This window comes from Candoia aspera, chromosome 1 (genome assembly GCF_035149785.1).
Source record: "Candoia aspera isolate rCanAsp1 chromosome 1, rCanAsp1.hap2, whole genome shotgun sequence".
NCBI classification, from domain to species: Eukaryota; Metazoa; Chordata; class Lepidosauria; order Squamata; family Boidae; genus Candoia; species Candoia aspera.
The window spans coordinates 105,602,707-105,609,051 of NC_086153.1; positions in this window are offsets into that span (position 1 = coordinate 105,602,707).

Genomic DNA, 6,345 nt, shown 5'->3' on the forward strand with positions numbered 1-6,345 from the left:
CAATGCAGCATCCATATTAAATAAATATCCTTTGCCCCTTATCAAAGACATGTTGTCACATCTGGCCAAAGGCAAAATATTCTCAAAATTGGATTTAAGAGAAGCCTATTTTCGCATTCGCATCAGAGAAGGGGACGAGTGGAAAACGGCTTTTAACTGTCCTTTAGGAGCCTTCCAATACAAAGTCTTGCCTTTTGGTCTCTCTGGGGCCCCTGGGGTTTTTATGCAACTTATCAATGAGGTCTTGCATGACCACCTGTTTAAAGGCGTATTGGTATATTTGGATGATGTATTGATTTATACTGAAACCATGTCTGAACATGTGCACTTGCTGCGTCAAGTGCTTACTAAACTAAGAAAAGCTGAATTGTATGCCAAATTATCCAAATGTGCTTTCCATCAATCACAAATAGACTATTTGGGATATAGAATTTCTGCAAGGGGCATTGAAATGGACCCCACCAAGGTTGAAGCCATTGTGGCATGGGAACCTCCCCGCACCAGGAGGCAATTACAAAGTTTCTTAGGATTCGCAAATTTTTACAGGGCATTTGCCCAAAATTTCGCAGAAATTGCCCTCCCCCTCACTGAACTGCTGAAAACCAAAGCACAGGGCGATACGCGCCGTTCAAAAAACCCAGGAGCGCTCCTTAAATGGACTCCTACTTGCCAACAGGCATTTGATGCGCTCAAAGAAATCTTCACTACCGAACCAATTCTCCAGCACCCTGACCCCACTAAACCTTTCATAGTCCAAGTCGATGCCTCTGATTTCTCCGTGGGAGCACTACTGCTCCAGGCTGACAAGTCTAGCACTTTAAAGCCCTGTGCATATCTCTCTCGCAAATTCACCAAAACGGAGAGACGCTGGCACGTTTGGGAAAAAGAGGCTTTTGCTGTAAAAACGGCTTTGGAAACCTGGCGGCACTTGTTGGAGGGAGCTTCCAACTCCTTTGAGGTTTGGACTGACCATAAAAACTTGGAAGCATTAAGCACCAGCCGTAAGCTCAGCCCTAAACAACTTTGCTGGGCTGAATTCTTTAGCCGCTTTGACTTCACCCTTAAATTCATACCAGGCAAGAAAAACTTTTTGGCTGATGCTCTCTCACGCAGACCCCAGGACACTGGCCCAGGGCCGACAATACAGGGTACAGTATGGACAGAAAAACAGCTGGGGTTCGCAGCGCTGACACGCAGTCGGGCGCGAGCGCAACAAACTCAAACTCCACCCACTCCGCCTCCCTCCCGTCCGACACGCTTGCCAATTCCATCAGACTTGCAACAACAGTTTCTTCTCCACCTCAAAACTGATACATGGTTGCAAACAAATCTTCACACTGTAACCTTCACTGACAATTTTGCCTGGCGTAACGATCGTCTCTATGTCCCTGAACCATTGCGAAAGACGATCCTCCAGCGCTGCCACGATGACAAATTAGCTGGACATTTTGGCTACCTCAAAACCCTCCACTTACTTAGACGCCAATTCTGGTGGCCATCTTTACCAAAGGACCTTAAGGAATTTATCTCTGCTTGCCCTATTTGTGCCACAACAAAGCGAAAAACTGGCAAGCCACAGGGGCTTTTGCAACCCGTGGCAACCCCATCCTTCCCCTGGCAGGACATATCAATGGACTTTATTGTTGACCTCCCACCCAGTCAACGAAAAACCGTCATTTGGGTAGTCAAAGACTTTTTTTCAAAACAAGCCCATTTCATCCCATGTGCCTCCATCCCAACCGCACAACAGCTGGCCCACTTATTCCTCCTTCATGTGTACCGCCTTCACGGGGTCCCCTCCCGTTTGGTGAGTGACAGGGGCTCACAATTTACGTCACACTTTTGGCGGGCATTTTTGAAACTTCTTGGCACCCAACAATCACTTTCAACTGCTTGGCATCCGCAAACTGATGGATCTACTGAAGCCCTTAATTCTACCCTAGAGCAATATCTCCGTGCTTTTGTCAATTATCAGCAGGATAATTGGGTGGACTTACTACCTTTCGCAGAGGTCGCCTACAACAATTCCGTTCATCAAAGTACAGGGCAGGTTCCCTTTAAGACTGTTTTCGGCCGCGAGTTCATTCCAATCCCAGAGCTCCTGCATTCGCAACCACTCCCAGCTTCTCTCACTGACTGGGCTGACAATCTCAAAGACTCATGGCTCAATATTCAACAAGCTTTAGCCCACTCACAAGCCTCTTATAAAAAACACGCAGATGCTAAGCGTTCCCCTCAACCTGCTTTTGGTGTCGGTGACAAAGTTTACTTATCCACGAAATTCCTCAAGTCCCCACAACCCTCCAAAAAACTTGGCCCTAAATTTGTCAGTCCTTTTCCCATTGTTGCTCAAATCAACCCTGTTACCTTTAAACTTGACTTACCCCATAACCTCAAACGTTTACATCCTGTTTTCCATTGTAGTTTGCTCAAACCGTATTTGCACTCCGACCGTTGGCACCCCCAACCAGCCCCACCTCCTCCGATCATGATTGATGACCAGCAGCACTTCGAAGTGACCGACATCCTCGACTCCCGTCGCCAGCGCTCTACTTTGCAATACCTCGTTCGCTGGAAACATTTCCCTCATCCTGAATGGGTTTCTGCCAATGATGTTCGTTCACCTCTCCTTGTCGCTCGTTTTCACTCTGCCTATCCTCACAAGCCATTTCCTTAGCATTTTCTGGGGGGGGGGGGCGATATGTCATGCTCTACGTTTCGATCTTTTGTTAACATCGTAACGTTTCTCATGTCAAACCCTTTCTCCATGTATATTCAATGGACTCTATGCTGGTATTTTCCATTCCTGCTCTCCTCGTTGTTTTCCAACATTGGAATGCATGTTTGGGTTTCCACTCCTATTCAAGGTTACTTTCCCAGGCGCGTGTAACGGTTGCTAGCACCTGGGAGGGGGTGGCGGCTGACATGCATCGGGGCGGGACTGGATTGAATGCAAGGCTCTTAAGTTTGTATTTGGCGTGCTTTTGCTCATTCTCAGCTTTCTCTGTATTTGCATACTATTCCTTTAATAAATCAGTTATCTTTAAGCCCGGGCTTGTGAGACTGAGTATTTGGGATTAGGCAACCATTACACATACTAACTGTTCTGCAAAGTTTGGCCTAGTGGTTAAGGCTCTAGGCTGGAATCCAAGAGACCGTGAGTTCTAGTCCCACCTTAGGCATGAAAGCCAGCTGGGTGACCTTGGGCCAGTCACTCACTCTCAGCCCAGCCCACCTCACAGGGTTGTTGTGGGGAAGATAGGAGGAGGAAGGTGTATTAGGTATGTTCCCTGCCTTGAGTTATTTATAAAAATAATAAAGGGATAAAAAAATCTAAAAAAAAAAATCTATTGTCATCCAACAGAGTTCGTGGACTGATTTCTGTCCACAGTTGGATCTGGTAAGGTGATGGAAGTTCTTCCAGATCTGACTGATAGTCCACTGGATCCACCAATGATGGGTTTTGAAGTGTCTTGTAGAAGTCATTTGAAGAGGTTTTTTACTGGAGCCATAGGTCCATCAAGATCTGTACTCTGGACCATGGTCATCATGAAGTTGTCATGAGGAAACTAAGAGGAGGATTTGAAAATGTATTAGTTATGGGTAGAGATGCAGTTATGAGATCTGGTGGTAAAACCTAACCAGGCAGAACTGTAATGTGGTTTAGCAGACTTGAGACAGTGCTAGTAAATTCCTGTTTTTGGTTCTGAGGAAAAGCTATCAAAATGGTTGCCATTACAGGCTGTTCCTTAACCCCTCTCCAGATGTTTTTACTATCCTAGCACACCTTGCACAAATCCTAGCCATCAGGTACATAAGAACAAAAGGAAATAGCTAAATACCAATTAAAAGAAAAAGGAACAAGAATAAAAGAGAAACGAAGAAGGAAAAGAAACCATCTACTAAAGAAAAAAAAATGGTTGTTACACGGAATCTGAGCAGCAGCCTCGTTTCTTACATTATTACGGCACCTTGCCAGAAAAGAAACTTATTTCCCAGCTAGAAGGCATTGTAATAAAACATGAGGCAAAGAAGGAACAGGACATCCGCGCAAGCAAGTGATGGCCTACTCACTTGGATGGTTACATGGTATTATGGCCTGGATTTACAGTATTACTTAAATTGTGAAGTACTTCCCCAAGCACTGGAGACCCAGCTAGCCTCCTGGGCTGGAGTTCTAGACAGCTTTGGACTTGCAGCTGTCATTTCACCCCAAACATAACAGAGTGAACGATCATCTGCAAGTGGTAGTTTGCTGCCATGGTGAATATATGTTTACAAAATGGTATTCAACAGGATAAAAGCCCAAAGCACGGTGGGAGAGGTTTGAAAATTACAAGTTGAAGCCCAGTGCTCATCGTTTCCAATATTGTGGAGTCCTTGGTGCTCTCTGAGCCCTGTTGTTTTCTTGCAGACGTTTCATTGCCAGACTAGGCCACATCTTCAGTGGCTTCGCACTGAAGATGTTGCCTAGTCTGGCAATGAATTCGCTTCGATTGGTTTCCAGTATTCTCCCATGCCTTCTCCTTTTCTCACTTCTCTCTCTTTTTAATGGAAGCAAAAGAAAAAGCAAAATGATGAAGAGAAGAATCAGTCTGTGAAAAGAAGAGAAAAACCACTCTTCTTAGTATTGAGCCAAACCGACACACAGAGAAAGTTCCTTCAGATGCAACTACTCTGGCAGCTGATGTTTTAAACTGCCTAAGAACCAAAGGAAAGCCACGGTGATCTCTGTGTGACCATATGGAAGACAAGAACTACTTAGCAATAGCAGAAAACCAATACTTTAAGGTTGATGAGTAACAGGAAGTAGTCTAGGTGAGTACATACAGTACTTGTAATTAGCATAACTTTCCATCGAACAAGGAAGTATGGCAAAATTTGTGAACACTGCATGCTGTGCTGGAGGAAACCATAACAAAAATATTATACAAGGAGGATGAAATCACAAAGCTCACTGGAGGACTTCTGACCCAGATCATCCACCTCACTGCATGCTGTCTTTTCCAGATCCCAGACCAGTGGTTGGCCAACCTGGTTGTGTTATATATGCAAGAAGGAATGTATGTGTGAATGAGGACTCTTAACAGAAATCCAATAAAGTCTGTTACCTGAGGCTGAATTTATAACATCTGTGATCTCATATTAGCCACTTCATAAGAGCTTGTCCATCTTGGTCCTGAACCCTAAGTACAGCTGCCCCTATGCTACAGTACAGATTGCAAGGTGCTCAAGTTTGACCCATAAATTCCCTAAATTCTGTAACATTGGAAAGGGCTGAGAGGAAAGCAGGTATCTTGTCTTAGAATCTGTACAGTGGGGGTGGCTGTGCAATCTGTTATAGAAAATTTATAGTAAAACTTCCTCACAGGTACAGATCCTCTATGCATGATGCATAGAGGACCCAATGAAGAGATAAACTTCCTTGGCAAACAATCCAGTCCTAAACCATAAAAGAAAATAACAAATTATTAACTAATTGGTATCAGCTTTATTTCTGAAAAAGGATAAACTTGGAAAATATATAAAGAATCTTATTGTGCTGACAGCTTGTATGGGAGTAGGTAATCATCAAAATGCCTGTATTCTGAGCATACCAAGAATACCCCCTAAAATATATGTGTTTTGACATCTCGTGTGTTATCTCTTATCCTTGTTTAAAATTCAAAAAGTCAATTAACTCTTTTGCATGGAAAATACAGAATTATTAAAAATCTAAAGGCATTTTGTATTGGTACTTGGCAAATTTGCACCAGAGATGCAACTGCTTTCACAACTGGCCAAAGATTCCCATAAATAGATGAAGCATCAGTATTTTGCTTTTTGGAAGCATCCGCAAGGGGTCTGAAGATGCTGTCTTTTAGCCCAACTTTTCTGCAATGAACTCTATTCATTCTCTAAATTCCAAGTAGGTGGAAAAATAATTAACTATATTAGATTTACCTTTTATTTTGTTTCAATGTGGTGCCTTTCTTTTCCTGTTCCCTTGCTTGTCCCTTACACAATAGTTTTATTTGTATATATTAGGTAGGTTCACTTTGCTGGACTAAGCAATGATGTTATTTATATAACTCTGAGTTAGATGAAATATGTAAAGCAGGCCACTGTGAGCTGACTACGAATCTCTTTTCTCACAAACACTTCTAGCTTAGTGTTAAGCTTGAATTCAGCTCCTGACATTTGGCTGCATCATTTTAAAAAGTTTATGTAATTTCCCACAGCTTTCCTAATTTCTCAAACAATTAAAACAATTCAGAACACACTGCACTCACAGTAGCAACTCACTTAAGGGCCCACTTTTTGGGTTCCTAGGATACACTGAACCATAAACCAAACCACACATTT